General features: G+C 40.5%; 1 pseudogene; it reads right to left on the bottom strand.

Moving 5' to 3' along the window:
- Nucleotides 1–23253: 23253 nt before the first annotated feature.
- On the bottom strand, nt 23254–23453 carry LOC135276208 (small nucleolar RNA U3; annotated as a pseudogene).
- Nucleotides 23454–23950: the final 497 nt, after the last annotated feature.

Genomic DNA, 23950 nt, shown 5'->3' with positions numbered 1-23950 from the left:
GCTGGAGAGAAGTTTGGACTCAGGATGAATTATATCTTGAGTTTGATTTAGATGATACTTAGATTTAGATGATTTAGATGATACTTAGATAAGACTTTAAACTTTGGGTTTTAGAGCTAATGCTGGAATGGGGTTGTCAAAATGGAAAGAATTTATTTTACATGTGAGAAAGATATGAATCTGGGAGAGACAGGACTAGAATGCTATGGGCTGACTTGTGTCCCCCCAAAACTTGTATGTTGAAATACTAATCCTCAATGTGATGGAATTTGGTGACAGGACCTTGGGGAGATAATTAAGTTTAGATGAGATTGTGAGGGTGTGGATCATAATCCCTCTGTGACTGTGTTAGGATTACTGTCTTTATAAGAAGAGACACCAGAGAGCTGGCTCTCTCTTCCTCAACCCTTACCTCCCACCACATGAAGACACAGAAAAAGGCAGCCATTTATAAGCCAGAAAGAGAGGCCTCACCAGAAACCAACTATCCTATCACCTTGATCTTGTTCTGCTAGCATCTAGAACTGTGAAATAATACATTTCTATTATTTAAATCACTCTACGGTATTTCGTTATGGCAAATGAGTAGTCCAAGGCAGTCTGCAAGCTGCAAAATTTCTAGAAGTGATTTTGGGGACATAGTAGGAAGACTCTTTTGTTTTATTATTTTTGTATGTGGGGATAAAAATCAGTTTGGGAATTGCATGTATCTTTCTACTGGAAAATTTATTATAAGTAAAAAAATTGGATAATTCATAATTTAAATTTTTTCCTTTATCTGATTAATAGAACAAGGCAGACATGCATTTCATGCATATGTAACACACATATATGCATGCATATGTTCTTACTTTTCTTTATTTTGGAACACATTAGAAGGAGCCATAAATTGGCAGGCAGAAGATTTTGTTTCAAGTCCCGATTTTGCTACCACCTAGATGAGATCTCTGCCTCTCAGTTTCTTTAATGGTTAAATAGGGACAAAAATACTGTGTTAGCTCTACCCAGATCATAGAATTGTTGCTGGAAGACAAATAGACCATATACATTAAAAAAAAAAAAGTTTAAAGTCTATAAAGACGCAAAGTATGAACATGGCAGAAATAGAAATTGCCTCTGAATTGCTGGGAATCCAAGCCTGAAATAATTCTTGGAAGGAAGAAAGTCACTTAGGACTTCATAAGTGTACATTGCTCTTCATGGTTTAAGAACACCAAAATAGCTAAGAAATGTTACATAAGGAAAATCACTTCTACCACTTGATAATAGTAGTTTTTATGGAACTCTGCTTTTGCTCTCATCTGCATGAGCAAATATACCCAAATGCAAGCTAGGTCCTTCTTCAACTAAAATTCTAAAACAACACAAAACAACAACAGAAAATCCTTGTGTTAGAAACTGAAGTGGCCAACTAATTAATTTGTCCTGCCCATAATTATCTGTGAGCCCATTATGTGCTTAGCATTGCTCTAAAGGTTTGTGGAGGTGCCCAGCAGCATCCAAGCTTCCTTTGAGAAGATTGCAATGCAGTTGGGGATAAGAGAATGACACAAAAGAGCTGTTAAATACAGCAGGGAAGTAGTACAAGAGATGTCACAGGTAGATTGGTGACAAGTGCTGACAGTATGTCAAGATTTCAGAGAATGAAGAAATGAGAGAAAGCTGAGCTCATCATTGAATTTCCTGTTGAAAAGAAAGGACTTGAGTTAGGTATTGATAATAAGCTAGGATTTGGATAGGAAACAAAGATGAGGATGGCTTTAATTATAGAAGTATGAGTTCAGGAAGTCATTACAAATCAACCAGCTGAGACTATCTAAGCAGAATAACAATCTTTATGTAGAGTGTAATCCATAGTACAATGGCAAGTGTGCTATGGAATCACTATAATCAAATGGGGATCATGAGTGCCCTGATAACATAGCCCAGGTCACTACATCACCAGTCCTACTTCCTTCTGGGTCACAGGGTCTTCAAAGAATATGAGCCCTTGAAATTATAATTTAAAACAATAATGTCCAAAATGGATTTCATGAAACCTTGATGCCTTTTGACATATATTAGTAAGTGTTGCCCCTAAAAATAAAGACACGTGGTTAAAAATGTTTAGGAAACACTAAATACCATATCTCCTCTGGAGAGCTTCAGTGCAGATTATTAGATGCACTAGACTGATTTTAGTAACCCTGCTCCATTCCTGCCCCTGCTTTATAAAATTCAAAAAATCTTTAATGGTGGTCACAAAACAAAGATACTCAACTAAATGACAGACAAAACTCTTAGTTATTTACAGCTCTGAAGGAGAGAAGGCTGCCACGGAGGATCACACAGGGAGTTGCACCAGAGATAAGATAACAGCAAACTGGAGATGCAGGGAACAATTTATGTCTGGTGTATGGCAAGCAGAGTTTCACAGGCTCCCTATGAATTGGCCAGTTTGAATAATTTTGTGGATGCCAGTACATAGAGACTGTCCCTAATTGTTTGGGGTCTAACCCCAGCGTATTTGGGTGAACGGATAGTGGCTTGCAGTGTGAGAGCACAAGAAGGAAAATGGTTTGAGTGTGGGCTTAATCAGTTGCTCCAGAAAAGGAACTGACAGGCCTCCAGCTGGGACCTCAAATTGGGTGAAGATAACATTTCCAAAAACAACAATAAACAAAATAGACCACTCTCTTCTGTGATCTCTACTGCATTCTAGGGGCTAGAAGCCTGATAACTTCATTACTAAGATTCCTGAGGGAACAGAGTCCTGACTAGATGCAGCTAATGGAGAAGCACTTCCATAAAAATTTAAGGGCAAAAGGGAGAGATCTACTGTTGTTTCTCCAGTAAGTGGCAGGAGCACATCTGAGATTTGTTAGATGCAATGTTTTCTAGTCCTTTCCAGACATTTCCCTGAACATTAGTCACCTCGGGTCTGGAAACAGTAGTGATAGCGCCGGCAACTTCCTAACTATGGTGCTTTTTGGATCTAATGGTGGCTTTACCTGATCTTTGCAAATTCAGGCCTTCCAATAGAGTTGTAAGCTCCCAGTCTCCTGCATTAAATATTTTTCTGCTAGAAATCTACAGTGGTTGCTGCTTTCCTGACTGTGTCCCAACAATATAACATAGATAAATGTCTGATAACCCATGCTATCAAACAAAACAAAATAAGATAACTTAAACTAGCATTTCCCAAACATGTTTGACCATAGAACCGGACTCCTCATTTCCCATTCTCCCCAAAACCACCTTCTAATATCTTGAAAACTCTGTTTCATGATGCACCCTTTGGAAAACATCTGTGGACTTATACGTTGAGAACTAAGGAGTCCAGAAATGTGAGCTTAGTCTCAGCTGTGTGACCTTGGGTATGTCACTTCACCTATCTTGTCTTTAGTTTCTCTACTGGATCAAAAGAGGAGTTGGATGAAGGTAAACCGGCAATAGCTCTAATTTTTTTCCATTCTGTGAGAAACGTTGTCCTTATAAACTATCCTTGTTCAGGTAGAAAGAAATAAAAATTTAAAAAAGAACTACTGTGTTTTCCTTTGCCTTCTCTTCCTTTTTGACTTGGTTTGCATGAATATTTTGTCAAGCTAGGAAAATTCCAAGAAAACTGGCCGCAAGTGCATAAATGCTGGGTAGCTCTTACTAAAGTGATGTGGTGTTTTTAGAACTTTAACATGTTAGTGCTGATCCTAGAGATGGTCCTTCAGGAATGGATTTTCTTTTGTACTGACACAGCACAGAAAAAAAAAAAGAGATAAAAGAAAGAAACCTCCAGCACTCAAACTGAGTCATTTTAAAATGTAGCAAGCTTCCTGTCACTGGGAACATGCAAGTGGAAACTAGATGTCAGCATGGCAGGAATAACAGAATTAGTTTTGTCTTTATTTTGCTATTTTTCTGAAAGGGATGGCACAGATCATTTATACAGATCCCCACATTTTACAGACAAGGAAACAAAAAATCAGAGAGGTTATATGGATTTCCCCAGGTCACACAGCAAATCCATGGCAGAACTGAAAGACACTAGACATCTCCTCCCTATTCCCCACTGCAGTCTTCTGTACATCTGGAATTCATCTGAGCCTCTTTGAAGAGTAGTGTTCTGTCACTCAACCTTCATTTTTACATCTCTTTAAAGAAGCGGAGTCATTTTAATGTGAGTTGAAAAGAACTCGAGGTTGCCAGATACTGTAGGAAGCTGACGAAGTTGGAAAGTTTGAAGGCAACTTTTTGCCCTCAGAATCCTTTTATTTGGGCGTCCATGGCAGGGAGACCCCATGCTCTAGCCTTGCTGTGCCCACTGGTAACAGACCAGGCACCAAAATTCTAAATATCCCACATGGCCCCCCTACCTTCAGACAGTCCCTCTTGCCTCATTTTTGAAACTTCAGTCCCTGAAGGCAGCACTGAAAAACCAACCTGAATACTAGCATCTTCTACATGGCCTGAAAGCAAACCACTCCCCTCAGAGAGGCTGCAAAATACAGCCTAAAGGTGACGCCATTTGCGCTGTGGCTGCTTGGAACTAGGAGCTGGGCTTCCTCTGCCAACTACTTGACAGAATCTGAGTTCCTGTTCTCAATGCAGCTGGTAGTGGGTGTGTGTGTAGGGTAATGGCCTTTTCTTTTATTATCCAAATGCTCTTGAGGAGAGAACCAAAAAAAAAAAGTGCTGCTAAAGCAGAGAGCTATGTCTGTGACTTTGCAGACAAACAGGTGCTTAATGCAGATCTGATTTTAACCTGAGCATTTTCCCCAAAGAAAACCCGACTGTGGTGAAGAAGAAAGAAAGCCACTGAGGTTTTCTCTTTTCCTAAGGATGATAGAAAGAAGGACAAAGTAACATCTTATTTTAAAAATCTGAATTTTTACCTATTGAGTTCTACGCTTGCTACTTGGTTGATGGAATCATTAGAAGCTTAAACCTCAGCATCATGAAATTTACGCATGGCAAACCTGAAACATGTCCTCTCTGAATCTTAAAAACAAAAATGTCTGAGTTTTAAGTAAGCTATTTGTTCCTTTTGCTTTACATTATGTGGGATTCATTTAGACTTCTGTGAGAACTTCCAACAGTGAGGAAGCAAGGGACAGTTGCACAAAGGCAGCCCTGATTTTCCCAACAGGTTCCTCATCTCCATCTGAGACCACATCAACCTGGATTTCATTGTCCATATTATTATCAGCATTTTGGTCAAAGCCATTCAATGAGTCTTTAGGGAGTTCCAAATGTTCCCACATTTTCCTGTATTTTTCTGAGCCCTCCAAACTCTTCCAACCTCTGCCTGTTACCCAGTTTCAAAGTCGCTTCCACATTTTTGGATATCTTTTTGGCAATGTCCCACTCTGTTTGTGCCAATTTACTGTTTTAGTCTGTTTTCACACTGCTGATAAAGACATATCCAAGACTGGGAAATTTACAAAAGAAATGTATTTAATGGACTTACAGTTCCACGTGGCTGGGAGGCCTCAAAATCATGGTGGAAGGTAAAAGACACATCTCACATAAGCAGACAAGAAAAGAGAGCTTGTGCGGGGAAACTTTTTTAAACCCTTAGATCTAGTGAGACTTATTCACTATCATGAGAATAACGTGGGAAAGACCTGCTCCCCCGATTCAATTATTTCCAACTGGGTCCCTCCCACAACACATGGGACTTCAACATGGGATTTGGGTGGGGAAACAGCCAAACCATATCAACATAGGAATGGGCAAAGATTTTCTAATGAATATACCAATAGCAATTGCAACAAAAGCAAAAAAAATGACAAATAAGGTCTAATGAAAATACTAAAGAGCTTCTGCACAACGAAAGAAACTATCAACGGAGTAAACAGACAACATTCAGAATAGGAGAAAAATTTTGCACACTATGCATCTGACAAAAGTCTATATATTCAGCATCTATAAGGAACTTAAACACGCTGGAACATGAATGTAGCTGGAGATCATCATCCTTAGCAAACAAATGCAGGATCAGAACACCAAATACTTCATGCTCTCGCTTATAAGTGTGAAGTAAATGATGAGAACATATGGACACATAGAGGGAAATAACACACACTAGGACCTATCAGAGGGTGGAGGGTGGGAGGAGGGAGAGGATCAGGAAACATAACTAATGGGTACTAGGCTTAATACCTGGGTGATGAAATAATCTGCATAACAAACCCCCATGATACAAGTATGCTTATATAACAAATCTTCACATGTACCCCTGAACTTAAAAGCTAAACAAAAGATGTGCAAAACTATACTATGCTGAATACTACAAATATTGCTGTGAGAAATTAAAGAAGTCCTAAATAAATAAAGTGATATGTGTAGTTTATGAATTGGAACACTCGATGTTGCTGAAAATGGTAATTATTTCTAAATTGATCTATAGTTTTAATGTAATACTAATAAAAATCCAAGCAAAATTTTTACAGCAATTGAAAAACTAATTTGAAACTTTTATGAAAATGAAAAACCTACAATTTTGGAAAAGAACAAAATTAGAGGACTTACACTTATTGATTTTAAGACTTATTATAAATCTACAATAATTATTGACATGTAAATAAATGAAACACAATAGAGAGCCCAGAAATAGGAATGCACATATACGGCAAAATGGTTCCAAACAAAAGATCCAGCGAGATTTCAAAACAAAGGAAACTCATTTCAACAAATGGTGATGTGACAACTGGATATCTGTATGCAAAATACTTTGATCCCTACCTCACACATACCTCCAGATTAGAGATTGTTTATAGAACTAAATGTAAAAGCTAAAACTAAAAAGCTTCCAGAAGAAAGAATAGGAGAATATTTTCCTGTTTTGGAGTAGCCCAAATTTCTTTTTGTAAAAGGTATTAAGTACAAACGTTTTTAAAAAAAGTAAAATTTAATTTGTCAGCAGAATTGCAAACTTCTCAACAAAGATGTCGCTAAGAAAGTGAATAGGCAACCCATAAGCTGTGGAAACGGACAAAGGACTTGCTACAGAACACTTGCTATTATTAATCTGTAGAATTAATAATAAAAAGACAACAACCTCGTAAAAGTGGTCAAAGACTTAAACAGCCACTGGACGAAAGAAAATGTAAGAATGGTCAATAAGCACATGGAAAAAGGGCTAAATATAATTAGTCACTACAGAAATAAAAATTTAAACCTCACTGAAATACCATTATATCTATTGTAATGGCTAAAATTTTTAAGAGACCATTCACACCAAGTCTTGTCAAGGTTGAAAAACAACTGGAGCTCTCATATAATTCGGTAAAGGAGGTTATAAAATGCTACAGTTATCTTGAAAAATTATTTGGCAATTTTCATATAGTAATCATGTGAACCAACCAGAAATCCCGTTTCTAAGCATTTAGACAAGATAAATTAAAACACATGTACACTCATATGCACTAACTGCAAGAATATTCATGGCAACTTTGTTTGTAATAGCTGCAAACTAAAACCAACTCAAACGTCCATCGACAGGTAAATGCATAGACAAACTGTGCCATATTCGTAAATGGAAATCTACTCAGCAACAAACACCAGTGAATTACTGATATGAACAACAACATAGATGAATCTTCAAAATGCTGAATGAAAGCAGTCAGATCTAAGGGGTATACAGAATGTGAATGTGATTATGTGATGGTCAAGAACAGACAAAACAAATTCATAATGATACAGATCAGAACAATGGTTGACTCTGTGGGCCACTGACTAGAAATGGTCAGGAGAAAATTTCCAGAGGTGACAGAAATGTTTTATGTTTTGACTGGGTAATAGTTCCAGAAGTGTTTATATTTTGCAAACTTAAACTGTACACTTAAAGTCTGGACATTTCAATAATCATAGAAAATAGTTCAATTAAATAAAAACTTAACTTTCCCCTCCTAACTGCCCAAAAGTAGTGAAAGCATCCTTTTAAAGATTCAGAAAGTCAGAGTGGGAGAAATACTGGCTTTGGAAGCTCTTGCTTTTGTATTGTTTTTATCATACCTTCATTTCTGCAAATTGTCTTAAGGACTAAACTTTGACGTTTTTTCACTTTTCCATATTCTGTCAAAGGGAACTGGGGAGTCATGCCCAAAACCATGAAATCTCATCAGATGGCTTTTATTAACACTATATAATGTGGCTTACTTTCCAACCTGACTCTGGTAGAGCATCACACGGCAGATAGCAGCACTTAAAGTCTGGACATTTCAATAAACATAGAAATGTTTATTGATGTTGAAACAAATAAAAAGATTTTGCTCCAAAATATATTTCCTTGATATATTTTGAAATGGCTGCCACAGAGTTAACAGATTGAAATGTCCTTGCAAAGCTCTTTTGTGGGGAAAATTTGCATCTGTAGAAAATCTCCATTAATGTAGCCAGACCTTTTCCATTCTAGGCCTTTCTTGGATCTGGGAGAGATTAAACGAGAGTCTGACATTTCAAAGTTTTAACTCAGGTATTCCTTTCTCTGATTTCAAGTCTTTAGACAATAGCTTAACTCTTCCAACCAATTATCAACTTAAGAATCTTTACACCTCACCTATGATTTGTAAGCTCTTGCTTTGAGAGGTCCCACCTTTTTGGGCGGAACCAATGTATGTCTTCCTTGTGTTGATTTATGATTTACCCAAAATGTGTAAAACCAAACTGTAACTAAAAATCCGTAACTAAAACCAAACAGCACACTTTCTCAGGATTTCTTGAGATTGTGTAATCCAGCCTGCAGTCACTCATATTGGCTCAGAATAAGCCCTTTAATGTATGTTTTGGCAGAATGTTTTTTCCATCATCAGTCTGGATTGCTTAAAGTGACAACATCAAAAAAATTCACCATAATAATAACACCATGTATGCGGAAGCTGCACTTCTCTACAGATATTTTTTTAACGTGTTTTTCAAATTATTTTCTTTCTGAGTAGCACAATACCTGATATAAGGCCCACAGATAGGAGCTGGTTGCTTTGGTAAAGGCAGAGGCAGGAGAAAGAGGTAGGAGCTTCACTCTTTCCTTCTCTCCCTCTCTTTCCCAGCTAGTGTACCCTGAGGCATCTCTGCTCAGCAGGAAATAGTTTGCAAACCACAGATGCAAGGGATTCTTCTGTGTTACACTTGCCATGTTGGCTTTTTTTTTTTTTTTCATCCTTAGCTTTGCTTTTTACCTTTGTTTTTGTTTTTTTGTTTTTTTTTTTGAGATGGAGTTTCGCTCGTTACCCAGGCTGGAGTGCAATGGCGTGATCTCGGCTCACCGCAACCTCCGCCTCCCGGGTTCAGGCAATTCTCCTGCCTCAGCCTCCTGAGTAGCTGGGATTACAGGCACGTGCCACCATGCCCAGCTAATTTTTTGTATTAGTAGAGACGGGGTTTCACCATGTTGACCAGGATGGTCTCGATCTAAATTATGCTTTTTACCTTTTGCAGTGGTTCTCATTTTGGAACCAGCGGCAAGTCTAGGTGGGGTCTTCAGTTCTTGGTTCTTGTCTTCTTGGAGGAAAGAATTCAACCAAGAGACAGACATAGATTTAAGGCAGAAATGACAGTTTATTGAAGCAAAGAAAATACACTTGAAAGGGACCAAGTGGGCAACTAGGAAGATTGAATGCCCCCCATCTTTGGGTCAGGAATCTTATAGCTTTACTATTTCCTGTTTATTTTTCTCAGTCTTCTCCCTTCCTCCTTCCCCTTGGGTGGGCTGTTGGCTAGCCACTGAATGTGCAGGGACTCCTCAGTATCTGGGAGGGGCCGCATGCTCCTTTGGGTAGTTGAAGTTACAGGCATGTTCTCTTAGGGAAATTTTCCCTTACTGGTCGAGCACCCTCAGAGGACGGTTATATGCCAGTCAAAGTGCCATTTTGCCCCTTACTGTGCATCTCTGGACACACTTGCTCCATTCCTAGGAATATATCAGAAAGTCATTGCCCACAGGCTCAAGATGTTTCCTGTTTGTTAAGAAAATCTCCCCTCCCTGGCACCAGCTGTGACTATCATTCCTGAAGAGGCCAACTGACAACTGCATGACAGTCATCTGACGGTTTCCTTACATTCTTTAGGCTTGTGTCTCACCCTGCTCGTATCTGCCTATTTACTCTAACACTTTCATGTGTTCTAAGAGAGATAGTGGATTCATAACTTCTTTCATAGATCCTCGCCTTCTGCTTCCCAACGCTGCCACCACCCAGCATAGGCCCTCTCCTGCCTCACTCAGCTGCATCTGAGTTTCTGTCATCGTGTTTGTCATACATAAAGTCCTAGTGAAGCTTCTCTTTATTTTGGCCTTTTCTTCAATTCCTGGTTTTATAATTCATGACCCATTTGAAATTGCTTCTCAACAAAATTTTGATAATTTCATAGAGTGTTCTTTTATTTTCTTATTTGAAAGCACATTAGTTTAGATAACATTTATTTGTTCTTCAAGAACTTCACATTTTTCTTTTTTTCCAATGGTTATTGGCTAAATCAGCAAAGTTTTACATTATTCTAAATTTGAACTTTAAAAATAGCAGCATGACAAGGGAAGAAATTAAAATTGATTAGCAAGGAAATGTTCTGGGTTCCTCTTCTTACTCTGCTGATAATTCAGCTCTTTATATAACTATGGATGAGTTTCTAAGCCTCTCAAAACCTCACTTTACTTATCTATAAATTAAAGATAATTATACCTCCCAGGGTTGCTGCTAAAATCAAATGGGGATAATTGATGTGAAAATGCTTTGAAAAATAAGAGTTCTATACTAAGCCAGTTTAGCAATGTAGTCATGCTTGAGGAAGCCTCAAGGGTTGCCTTTCTCCTGCACAGCTGGTTTGTATAAAACTTTTCTGAGCTTCCACCTTCAACTTAGGTGAATATCCATTAGCACTTCAGTCCCCAATGTCCAAAACCTAACTCAGCATTTTTTTTTTCTGCAGAAGCTGTTACTTTAGTTGGTTCAAAACATGGCTAATAATGTTACCATCTTGGTCACGGAGACCTGAAACATGAAAATTATTTTCAACTTTGATGGTCATGTCCCAGTATGGGCAGCATTATGCTGGTTTACAATGATTCCCAAATACCACATCAGAAATTTATGTTTCTAGGGTTCTGGAGTTTGGACGTTTGGAATCTAGGTGTCAGTGTGGTTGTTCCTTTTGGATGTTGTAAGGCAGAGTGTATTTCATGTTTGCCTCCTGGCTTCTGGTGGTTGCTGGCAATCCTTGGCATCTGAAGACACATCACTCTATTCTCTGCCTCCATTTTTACATGGCATTCCCCCTGCGTGTCTCTGTCTCTTTCTTTTCCTTCTGAGAACACAGGGTCATTTGGTTTAGGGCCCACTCTAACCCAGTATGACCTCATTTTAACTTGAATACATCCATAAAGACCCTATTTCCAAATAAGGTCATATTCACAGGTAATGGGGAATAGGACTTGAATATATCTTTTGGGAGGATATAATTTTAGTCACTATACACTGAAATATTGTCAGAAGTCCGCCTTTAAACTTCAAAATGTCCTGGTTTGGATGATAAATTTGATTGTGACCAAAAACTGACTCTCCACTCTTCTCTCTAGCATCTCATCTTTTTGCAAAGCCAGGAAAGAATGGTTTATTGCATTTTGTCTATCTAAATCTGTACCTGTACCATGCCCCTTCATTTCTGACATCTCTCACTCTATTATTTTCCTCAACATCTGACCTTATTAGCCCACCTCTACTGATCTAGTCTGCTATCATCCTCAAACTGCAGCTTCAGCCTCTGGCTACCTCCTACGTGTCAAATCCTGATTCCCAAATTTAACTATTAATAAGTCAGCCATCACATGCCAAATCACCCTCTTAAGTGGTCTATTTGTCCACATAGACCATTATTTCAATAGAGTGAAAACAATTTATTCTTTTTGTAACATATCATCTGGAATTTGTGTATTTAATTATTTAATTAATTAATTTATTTATTTTGAGACAGAGTCTTGCTGTGTCACCCAGGCTGGAGTACTGTGGTGCAATTTTGGCTCACTGCAACCTCCACCTCCCAGGTTCCAGCGATTCTCCTGCCTCAGCTTCCCAAGTAGCTTGGATTACAGGTGCCTGCCACCACATCTAGCTATTTTTTATAGTTTTAGTAGAGATGGGGTTTCACCACGTTGGCCAGACTGGCCTTGAACTTCTGACCTGAAGTGATCCATCTGCTTCGGCATCCCAAAGTGCTGTGATTACAGACGTGAGCCACTGCACCCAGTCAAATTCATGTATTTTAATCTCTTTCTTTTCTTATGCAGATAACGTCTGGGACTAGAAAATATTTTCTGCCTTTTGTTCAAGACTAAATTAAGTATATTTTGTGTTTGTTGATAATCATCTTTATGTTCATAGGTCTTCTTCTTAAATCCTTGAATTAAGGGTAAGGATGAGGAAAATAATTCACAGAAGAAGGGATAATCAGCTGAAGCTCAGACATTTGTATGAATACATTGTTTTATAAGGACTCTGTGATGTGCTTCTTTGGGTAAATATCAGAATTTTGAGTAAAGGGCACTCATGATTTTCTTGATTCTACTCTTAGTTTTGTAATAACTTGGTGTAGATTGCTTTGTGTTCGTACAAATCAGTGAGATCCTGTGGGAGAAAATTATTTTGGAGCGTGAGTGGGTTTTCAGCCAAAGACTGTGGGAGGCACACATGACGTCTGTCTGCTTTTTCCTTCTCATAACTAAAATTGTAGTATTTTTGACAGACTTAAACTCTCAGGGATGGTAGCAAATTAAAGTGGTTTCTAAACAGCCAAGTCTGGCCTGAATTCTGCTACACGAATGTGTAACAGATTACCATCAGGCAGGACATAAAAGTTGACTGTTTTAAAAATCTATAAAAGAGAGGTGAATTTCTCCCATTTAGTAGCTCAAAATGAATGCTTGTGAGAGAGCCAGCAAGCTCGGTGTGAAACCTGTACCATTTGAACATATTAAAAATAGAAAAAAATCCCAGAGAAACATCTTTTCAGAACAGGTTTAGGATGGGCTGGAGGATTCTGACATGGTTAAAGGTTAATCTCTGGCATTCAGAGCAAAGAAATTTCATCTGTTTAAGCTTCAAAGGACAGAAAACTCAGAGATTTCCATTTATTCTGGGGTGATTTTCTCTTGACTCTGGCTAAATTATTTAGGGCAAAGGGGATTTCTTTAAAAAACAAATAAAAGTAAGAAGGAAAAGGAAGAAATACACAGCTCTGGCATGGCCAGGAGAAAATGCTAATGGGATGTGTGAAGGAAATCCTTCTCTAATGAAGAAAGTGAAAGCAGATGAAGGCTAATTTGGAGTTCATCCAGATCCAACAGAGAAATGGAATCATGTTTCTAGATCCTCATTTTTCTAGTACAAAAGAAAGATGGTACAAAAATTCTTACCACAGTGAGCCCCAGAGTGATTGGGGCTCACTGTGGTAAGAATTTGAAGGTGGACCTCCAGGAAAGGTAAGGGTGGTGCTTGCCAGCTGCACCGGCTGACCCCTACCTGAAAGTATTTCGGTATTAACCCCTACCTGAAAGTAAGTGATTTACCTATGTAAAGTTTGGTATGAGAAAGATAACAAATTATAGTGTTGGTCTTAACTATATTTTAATGTGTATATTTCTGTATTTATACATAGCAATTAGACATAATTAGAATGTGATGCTAATTATGCTAATAAATGATTATACGCTTAAAGGAAATACTAAATTGACAGGATGGCAGGCCATCTTCCTTCCAGCTTTCCCTTTCATTGCCTACGAAATACTTTCAGGTCGGGGTTAGCCAGTGCAGCTGGCAAGCTCCACCCTTACCTTTCCAGGAGGTCCACCTGCAGAGCAAGAAAGGAGACAAATGCTTGGGAGGTTATTGTTGTAAATATGGATCTCAGTGCGATAGATTGCAAACGTCAGACTGCTAGAGTCCATCCCTGGATTCCTAAGGCCAATGCAGTTTTAAGAAAATGTTTTTTTTCCCCTCCCTTAAAAAAGAACAACTTTTAATTTTCACATATTTATAATTAAGGAAATTTGCAGAAGAAGTTGTAAGAAAAGGCAGCATCAATGGCAAATACTTTCCCGGAAATTGATTTAAAAACATTTTTTATTTTCCATTATTTTCATCTTTTTTCATTGGAAGGAGGCTTTAAGAAAATGTGTTTGTGCTCCGGAGAGATGTGAAGCAAATAGAAGCTCTGATTAAAAACCACAGCTTCCCATCTGGAGGATAATGTTTGTTCAGCTCAGCCCGAGATCCTCTAAATTTGCTAGTGATGACGCTTCACTGAAAATTGACAGCTGAGGAACCCAAAGAGCTGAGGCCAAGTAACTGCCTCCTCTGTCTCTTCTTTCCTTTCTTCGCATCTGGTGTCCCTAAGAACAAATGACAACATGAGGCTGGGGTGTACATGCATCTCTGAGGGGTGACTTAATTAGTTTCCAAATTAAAGAAAAAACTTCAGGGGCTGTGAAGACAGTGATTATGTTAACCCTTGGACTGATAGAAAAACAAGTGCTTCTAAATCTCCTTGTTGTGGATGGTGATAAAACGGTCATTATGTCAGTTTATTGATGAGACACTATGACTCTCCAGGCAAGATTTTCATCAGGTTAGTCACTGGCTCTGAGATGTTCATGGCAACAGCATCCTTCTCAGATAAATTCCTGCTTTTCCATGTTGAGTTACCACAGTCTGATCTGAGGCACCACTCATTGGCCAGTCCTGTGGCCTCCTTCCTGTGGCCCTGAAAAGCTAGGTCTGTGTTCCGCTCCAGCTGGCCAGAGGACGTCGGTATAAGACTGATGAGCGTGGCTTGAGTGTGAAGACTTGGTCTTGTTATTCCCCTGCAGCAATCAGTCACCCCAGAATATTCCAAAGGGACTGAAATAGTGCTGTGTCCATTCCATTTTTACTGCTGTTCCTATGCCAAATGAGTTTTCAGAAAAAATAATTAACAGAAAGAGTAAAATCAGGCTGGACTGAGCAGTTTTACTTCCTGTTGGCTGACAACGTAGTTACGCTGAAATTGACAACTGTGTCAAGAAAACAGTTACTCACAATGTTGTGACTCAGAGTAGCATTTTATTGTGCACTTGTTCTGCACCTGAAAATTTAAATATGTGTCTGTCCCTTTTGTTTGCCTTAAAATAATTGCGCATGTTGACCGCTGTTCCCTTTAAGATCACTTACTTCCTGCTTTCGAGTGTTGAAATGTTTCCTTTTTTACGAAGTGATGTTTATAGTAGATGACTCTTTCGGTTTTACATTTACTTTAGGTAGAATTAAAAAGTTGATAACCACACATTAGTCCCCAAGTTAAAAAAAAAAAAAAAAAACATACTGGACAGTGAAATTCAAACATTTTAGAATCTCTAGAAAAAAAATGCTCACCTTATTAATGTAGTCATCAAATATTTGTTGAATGTATTGAGTATCCACTTACATGTGGCTTTTCCTTTTTTTTAATTTATTTATTTTACTTTAGGTGCATACTATATCTGGCATTTCTCCCCATGTTATCCCTCCCCACTCCCCGCTGTCTCTCCCCTACCCCCCTCAACTGCCCCCAGTGTGTGATGCTCCTCTCCCTGAGTCCACGTGTTCTCGTTGTACAACACCCACCTATGAGTGATATGTGGCTTTTCTAAGGCAGCATCCATCCAGGAGAAATATAATGTGAGCTATAAATGTGAGTCACTCATGTCATTTTAAATTTTCTAGTAGCCACACTAAAGAAAAGGTATCAAGAAATAGGTGCTAGATTTTAATATATATCAACCTTTATTTTAAGTTCAGGGGTCCAAGTGCAGGTTTGTTACACTGGTAAACTTGTGTCATGGAGGTTTGTAGTACCGATTACTTCATCAACCAGGTGTTAAGCCTAGTACTCATTAGTTATTTTTCCTGATCCTCTCCCTCCTCCCACCCTCAACCCTCCGATAGGCCCCAGTGTGTGTTGTTCCTCTCTATATATCCATATGTTCTCATTATTTAGCTCCTGCTTATAAGTGACAACATGCAGTATTTGGTTTTCTGTTCCTGTATTAGTTTTCTACGGATAATGGTCTCTAGCTCCATCCATGTTCCTGCAAAGTAGAAGATCTCATTCTTTTACTGGCTGCATAGTATTCCATGGTGTATGTGATGGCAGCAGTGGGCATTCAGAGTGGTCGCTGCCACCGTGCCGACTGTGGCAGGGAGGTGTGAGCAGCAGTGGCAGCGATGGGTCTCCTGTGCCTTAAATCCCCAAGGCAGCTGACTGCACTGCCCTCACCCTCACACAGCCAGGTGGGACCTGCCCTCAGGCCTGGAGCCTCTGCCGCTCCAGACCCTGGCTCCCTGTCACTGCTCTCGCCTGCTGCCGCTGCAGGGAGGGTCCAGGGGTGGCGGGGGAGGCAGAGCTGGGCCTGGGGTGGTGCCACGCTCCATGGAGGCCCCAAGAAGGCCCCCACTACACCTGCAGGCTCGGGGGTGTCTGCTCCTGCTACCTGGCCTCTTCCTGCTCCTGGCGCCGGCTCCGATGTTGGAGCGGGGTTGGGGCCAAGCCCAGGTGCTGTCACAGCCTGGCTGGGTTTGCCCATACTCGTGGCAGCGCTAACACACCAGCCCCCTGCTGCCTTGGCCCCCTCTGGACTTTGGGTGCTGATGAGTGCAGGGGGACACCAAGGTAGGGCTAAAGACAGCTTCCTGCTGGCCCACAGGTGACCCTTGGCGCTAGTAGCCTGGGAGCCATGGACAGTGGCAGGAGGCAGGAAGACTCCTGGGTGGAAGGGGATGGGTCCCTGGTGAGTCCCCACCTTCAAGTCAGGAAGAGCCTGAAGGCTGGGGTCCAGGCTGCCTGTCCCACAGACCAGAGTGGGAAGTTGTGTTGCCTTTTCCTGTAGCCCATGGCTGCTCATGGACCAATCCCTGCACATGTCCTCCCCTCTGAGGCCCATAAAAAGCTCAGGGCTCTGCCAGAGCTGAGCAGATGATGAGATGACTAGCTGCAGAGAGGAGCTACCCTCTCCACTGACAGCTAAATGCTTGTTGGGATAACCTGCCTACAGAGAGGAACTACCCTCTCTGCTAGGAGCTGCACATTTGACAGGTCACCCTGGCTGCAGAAAGGAGCTGCCCCCTGCGGGTCTCCTCTGAGCTGTTCTATTGCTAAATAAAGCTCCTCTTCATCTTGCTCACCCATCTCTTGTCTGTGTACCCCATTATTCCTGGTTGCAGGACAAGAACTCCAGACCCACTGAATGGCAAGGCTAAAAGAGCTGTAACAGAAACAGGGCTGAGACATGCTCACTGCTCACCACGTTGCAGTAGTGAGCAATGAAGAATCTCACCCCAGAATATTCCAAAAAGACCGAAATAGCAATGAAAGACTGAAAGGCTCTGTGGCCATTTGGGGACCCCAGACCTGGGAGCTCCCTGAGCCAGGGCTGCAACTCCCTTTTGGCTCCCTATGGTTTCTGGTGTCTCTAAGCTTCCGGGTACCACCATATTCCCAGGTGCTAGCCATGGAAGCTGCTTGCAGCGTGCCTGGTCCAGCAGCAGCCTCCCAGAGAGTTGGGGCCTTTGCCAGCACCTGGAGCTGCCTAACCCACTGCAGCAGCCAGCATGTCTGACTGTGTGCAGTGGCTGGACTCCACATTTGCTCACACACTCCTCGCCGCTCCACACTTGACTCCCTCTTGGCAGGTGTGAGATCCAAGCCCTTGGCAGGTGTGGGATCCAGGCCAGTAGCATGAGCCAAGCACAGCCTGCCAGGACAAATGGGCAAAACAAGCCCAGTGGGCTTGAGCAAAACTCAGGCAAAGGCATCACCGGCCACAGAGGTTTCCAGCCAGAAAAGTGACACTGTAAGGATCCTGTAACATATATGTATCACATTTCTTTATCCAGTCTATTATTGATGGGCATTTAGGTTGATCCCATGTCTTTTCTATTGTGAATAACGCTGCAGTGAACACATGTGTGCATGTGTCTTTATAATAAAACGATTTATATTCCTTTGAGCATATACCCAGTAATGGGATTGTTGGTTCAAATGGTATTTCTGTCTTCAGATCTTTGAGGGATCACCACAGTTTTTCACAATGGGTGAACTAATTTACACTCCCACCAACAGTGTATAAGTGTTCCTTTGCCTCCACAAACTCACTCACTGGTATCTGTCTCAGGACTGCTTTTGGAGGAACCCAATTTAAAACAGTATGATACCCCAAGCTCACTGGGATTATATATTTTAGGTTATAGAATAATTCACCTCATCTACAACCTATAAGTCATCAGTTATAATAATGACTTGTCTGTTGCATTCTGAAACAAATAAATGGGTGTTTTAAAAATTCTTTATATGCTTTGAAGCTGTGAAAACATGTTGCTAAAACATCTGTTTAATTTATTTACTTCAGTCCAATAATCAGCCTGTTCAGCCAGAAATATATTTGCTTATATAAACTGAACACTCAGGGGACCCATGAAACTTTCTATATTTTAGTTACTTAGTTTGGTATTGCTGGTACACATCTGCCATCTGAACCACCTCCACAATAAACTGAAATAATCACAGCACTGCACTCCCTTGGCTGTTGTGAGGATAATTCCTAAATATTGCTGTGAGGCTCATGGCACATATGAAATTGTTAAGTAACAAACATGGAATGCTCTATTTAAGGGTATCCCCAAGAAACAGATTGAGGTGTATTCATGTCTTGAATTTATCATCATTTGAATTATTATTCTCCTGTATACCACTAGTTAAAAATATTTTTCATTCAGTAGGTTTCCTGGTCACTCAGCTTTATTCTAAGCATAAACTGTACCTGATCATTGTTTTGCTTATGAAGTTCTGATAACACAGAAATTACAAATCAATATAAGCCCAGAATGACTAATGGGTTAGAGTACGAAGATAACCCAGTACTTTTATCTCCTTGTTCCCACTCCTTTGCCATGTGACTTTGTAATATGTTAATTTCCCTTTGTGGGAAACTTGCTCTGCACCTTGACTCTAGGCTCAGCCATGTGACTTTGTTTGCCCAACAGGATGTTGGCATACATGATGCAAGCAGAGGCATGAAATGGTCTTGCTCTCTCTTGTAGCTCCATCATTGCCATGGACACCTGGGTTAGTTTGCTAATGGCAAATGTGGAGCATAGCCAGGTCACTCAGTTTTGATGAACTAACAGCAAACCATTCTCTACACAGCAAGCCATCCCCCACACATGTTTAGAGCCAAACTGAGAGCAGAAGAACCACCCAGCTGAACCCAGCACAAATTCTCAACTCTCAGATTCAAGGGCTAAACATATGTTTATTATTTTAAGTGACAGAGCTTTGAGGAGCTATGTTAGGTACTGCTGTTACTACCTCTAATATGGTCAAATTCACAAGATGCTTCTGCTATGGCATTGACTAATCTAGATTCCTACCTCATCTCCTCTGTTTTGATGTTACTCTCAGACTTTCTGACACCGTCTCGCTGACTCATTGCCAAGATCTTCTTCCTGACTCAAGAATTCTAAGACTTTTCAACATTTTTCTTTTCTTGACTTTATCTCTCTTGCTATCCTGCCAGGAGTCAGACTCTGTCTTTGCTGTTAACCAAATATGGAAGCAAATGGTTCAGTCTTATAATCCCTCAGTAAGTTTCTTGCCTCCTTTCACCCTGTATAACTATAGTTTATTATGACACAGCCAGCAGCAACAGAAGTATTTTATTACTGTGACAGATACTTTAAAATAAATTTTCTCTGATATTCTTTCAGCCAGTGTGGGAGCTGGAGAAACACACAGTGGGTAAGAAGAAGTTGATTGGCAGGGGCATTTTCAATATATTTTTACACAAAGGGATGCATCAATAGTTGTTTTTTTGTTTGTTTGTTTGTTTGTTTGTTTGTTTGTTTGTTTTGAGACAGAGTCTCACCCCATTGCCAAGCACCAGGCTGGAGTGCAGTGGCACGATCTCGGCTCAGTGCAACCTCTGCCTCCCAGGTTCAAGCAATTCTCCTGCTTCAGCCTCCTGAGTAGCTGGGACTACAGGTGTGTGCCCCCACCCCCAGCTAATTTTTGTATTTTTAGTAGAGACGGGGTTTCACCGTGTTGGCCAGGATTGTCTCGATCTCTTGACCTTGTGATCCACCCGCCTCGGCCTCCCAAAGTGCTGGGATTACAGGCGTGAGCCACTGCGCCCAGCGCATCTATAGTTTTTATGGCAATTGACACTTTAGTCTAAACTGCAACAGCTGTTTTTTTCCACAAAACTGTGTTAATACTATATTCCAAATAAGACTTTCTTATTTCCATTAATGCACTTACTCAGGACATGCATACATAGTAGAGTTCTCTTTGTGAGGCCTATTTGTGCCTGTAGCACATTGCAGAATGCTCTTTTGCTTCCTTTGTCTCCTCCATCAAGGCTCCAAAGTAATCCTAAAAGTATTGGGACTTAGTGAAGACTTACTCTCTACTTCCCTAGTGAAATTGTCACTAAATCTCTTGGTTTTCATGAAATCTTTTCTGGTTTACATTCAGATTCTTCCCACTGTTTTTGTCCTAGGCAGAAGGAGTTTCATAAGCAAACACTGAAATGAATACTAAGCTCCAATATTTAATATTACTTGAGGGCTCCAGAATATCTGGAACTACCTCACTGCCTCCTGAGTTTGGTTTTGGAGAGAATTCCTGAACATTAGCCAAGAAGCAACAGTATATGCAACAGGAGTGTATATGAAGGGGATTCCAGAGATGAGTGCAATATCTTTCCTGAGCCTTCTTAAATTTGCAGCCTTTAGTATCCCGAGAAGGCTTGGAGTGGAGGAAAAAGGAAATGGAGCTAGCCACTCAACTTCTAAAAGTATTTGTTTGTGAGCAGGCATGGGACACACCCAGAAATATGTATGGGGCTTGTTTTATGAAGGGTCTGCTATATTAGACAGGACGAGAGCCAGTGAAGTAAATACTACTGATTCTAAAGGAAAGTGTGAATTATATATAAATAAAAATTTCATGGACTAGAAATTCAACTTTTTCCAAGCTTCTTTAGTTTTCAATAGTATTACTTTCTGAAATCTTTCATTTGCCTTCATTTAATTGCAAATACTTTGTATTATGCATGAGAGAACCAAGAGACAGTGTGGGCCATAAAATATTCACTGCAGATTTTAATTTTGATTCTGGAGTCAAATAATAGAATGGAAATAAGGGGAAAATATTCCAAAATGAGTCACAAGATCCACAAAGGTCTGAAAAAAGTGATTTTAAAATTCAAATTGTATTAGAATATATGTAAGCTAATGAATCATATATCAATGCTACTTTTTTGGAGTGCTAGCAGATGGCACTTCCACTGGAGGAAAGTCAAATACTCATCTCTGTGGAAATCCACTTGGGTACACGCAAGTGGCACAGCGTCCATTGGCACTCAGGCAGCTAGTTTCTCACCTCTGTGTTCAGTGCTGTGAACTGGCCTCTCCATAAAAGTCCATCTCAATCTCTGCACAATGCAAACATATAATCATATGATAAAAGTAAGATGTAGAAGTGTATTGTTGCAAAGAAGCTATTATATCCAGATTCAAAGAGAAGAAACTGTAAAAGCAATGCAACTATACTAAAAGCATTTGCTCCTTTATGAGGAAGAAGAGTTACATTTGGTTATATTGACTCCATTTGCATAGGAAAGGGATAGATATTATTGAAAGTGAAAAAAGAGGAAAACTGAGCTACATGCTCATGGCCTAGAGGCAATGGTTGTTGACTTGGTAGGGGTTGCATGGGATTCTACACAACTTTCTGTAGACATTCCAGGTGCCATGCCCACATCTCCTTAATCCCCTTTAACGTTTCTTTACTCCAACCTTGGTTTCTGTTTGGTTTTGCTTTTAATGTTCTTTACCCTTGACACTGTCAAGGAGTGTCTGTCATTGGAGGCCTGTCATTGGGCTACTGGAGCCACTTTGCCCACATGTGCAGATTTGAAGTGCTTTGGATTTGAGACCCTTTGAGATGGTCCTTAGCAAAGGTTAATGAGCATGGAGATGTGAGAGCCTAGCTCCTTTGCCTCTGATCATTACAAACTCTGAGATGTAATTTATGCTTTAGAGCTCTCCTGCAGGATGATCAGAGACTGGGCTACTCCCCAGAATGGCACCCTTGCTGAATGACTTCCCCTTCTCTTGCCTTGCTTCTCCATTCCCTCACTGGTTTCTCCTGGAGCACTTCCTTAATAAATTCCTGCCAAATTCTTGTTCTGGATCAGCTCCTGAAGACTCAGTCTAAGATACTCTTCAATGGATAGTCTGATCTATCCACATCCTCAGCAGAGCTTCTCTGCTCAGCATCGGTGACCAGCTCCAGATCATAAACTCTCTTACAGACAGTGCCCACAAACATTTCCTCAGAACACCCAAGGAAGGTGTAGATAGCAACAGTATCCTGAACTCATTTTTTATCTGAAAAAAACAACTGAAATGATAATAAGCCACAATCTTCCAATGACAGGAATAAAAAGTAACCTTTTTACTTTAATAAATACATTTAGGGAGACTGACAAATTGGCTCTTTTGATAAACAAGAGAATAATGCTACTTCTTCTCAGTCAACTGAAGTTAACAGCTTTCCTATTGAAACCTATTTAAGTTGACAATAAGTTAGAAACTAACCTGAGTCTGTGAAAGAGCTGTCATAATTAACTTATTCAGAATGTTTCTTGATGTATTGGTTACTATTTATCATGGGCAGAGGACATTTGCCCTGAGAACTGGGAGGTACCAGGTGGTGAATTTACACAGGGACAGTGAAGAGATCTATCTAGAGCTCAGAGACATGGTTGATGACAGGAGAAAATTCAATTCTTACTTCTCTCTCTTTCTTTTCTTTCCCCTCTCTCCCTCTCTCCCTTCCTCCTTCCCTCCTTGTCTCCTTCCTTCCTCCCTCTCTTCCTTCCTCCCTCTCTTCCTTCCTTCCTCCCTCCCTTCCTTCCTTCCTCCCTCTCTTCCTTCCTTCCTTCTTTCCCTACTCCCTTCCCCTTTTCCTTCCTTCCTCTTTCTCTCCCTCCCTTCCTTCCTTACCTCCTCCCTCCCTCCCTCTTTTTCTTCCTTCTTCCCCTCATTCCTCCCTTCATCCTTCCCTTCCTTCTTTCTTTCCTCCCTCCCTCCTTCCTTTCATCCTTCCCTCCTTCCTTCCCTTCCTCCCTCTTTCCCTCCCCTTCCTTCCTTCCTTCTCTCTCTCCTTTCTTCCTCCCTCCTTTCCTGCCTTTCTCTGTTTCTTTCTACAGCAGAAACCACTCAGACTGCATTCTGTCCCTCTGACTCTCCACAATCACCAATGGCAAATAGCAGTTGTAGGAAAGCAGCACCAGGAGCCAACTTCACACTCAGGAGAGAACCCTGCACTTCTTCCTCATGTTTCTGGAGCTCTGCACATTCAGAGAAACTTCCCTAGTGACAAACTATAGAAATGATCCCTGAAAGTATGATCTTCATTTTACATTTCTAAATGCAGGGGCCCTCACCTAAGGAAACAGGCCACACAGCCGGGGGTGAGCAGGGGCAAGCCAGCATTACCGCCTGAAGTGGTCTTCTGGAACTGAGTGGTTTGGGGGTTAGGATAATTATCTCCGAAGAATAATGATAAGACACTAACTATGTGTTGGAAGCTGTGGTGGGCATTCATTTTGGCCAGCTCAGTTGAAACATATTTATTAAAACAGGGTTTAATTGATACTAATTCTATTCAACATGGAAGCAAACAGGATAATAAGGGATGAGTTAGGTTCTGGTTTGGGGAAACAGAGGACTGGTACTTGGGGTGGGGAGAAGGATTGGTGGCAGTGGAAGGGAGATGTTATTATCAGGAAGAAGTTTCAAGATGTTCCAGGCATTTACAACATTCTTATTTCCCAAAATACCCAGAAAATCAGGTCAAGTAAGACATTCTAGCCCTTCCTTCATATAAGAACATGCTTCTTACTTTTTAA

This window comes from Aotus nancymaae, unplaced genomic scaffold (assembly GCF_030222135.1).
Source record: "Aotus nancymaae isolate 86718 unplaced genomic scaffold, 86718_ANA_hifiasm-v0.15.2.pri h1tg000001l, whole genome shotgun sequence".
Classification (NCBI taxonomy): domain Eukaryota; kingdom Metazoa; phylum Chordata; class Mammalia; order Primates; family Aotidae; genus Aotus; species Aotus nancymaae.
This window is presented reverse-complemented; position numbering and strand designations above follow the sequence as displayed.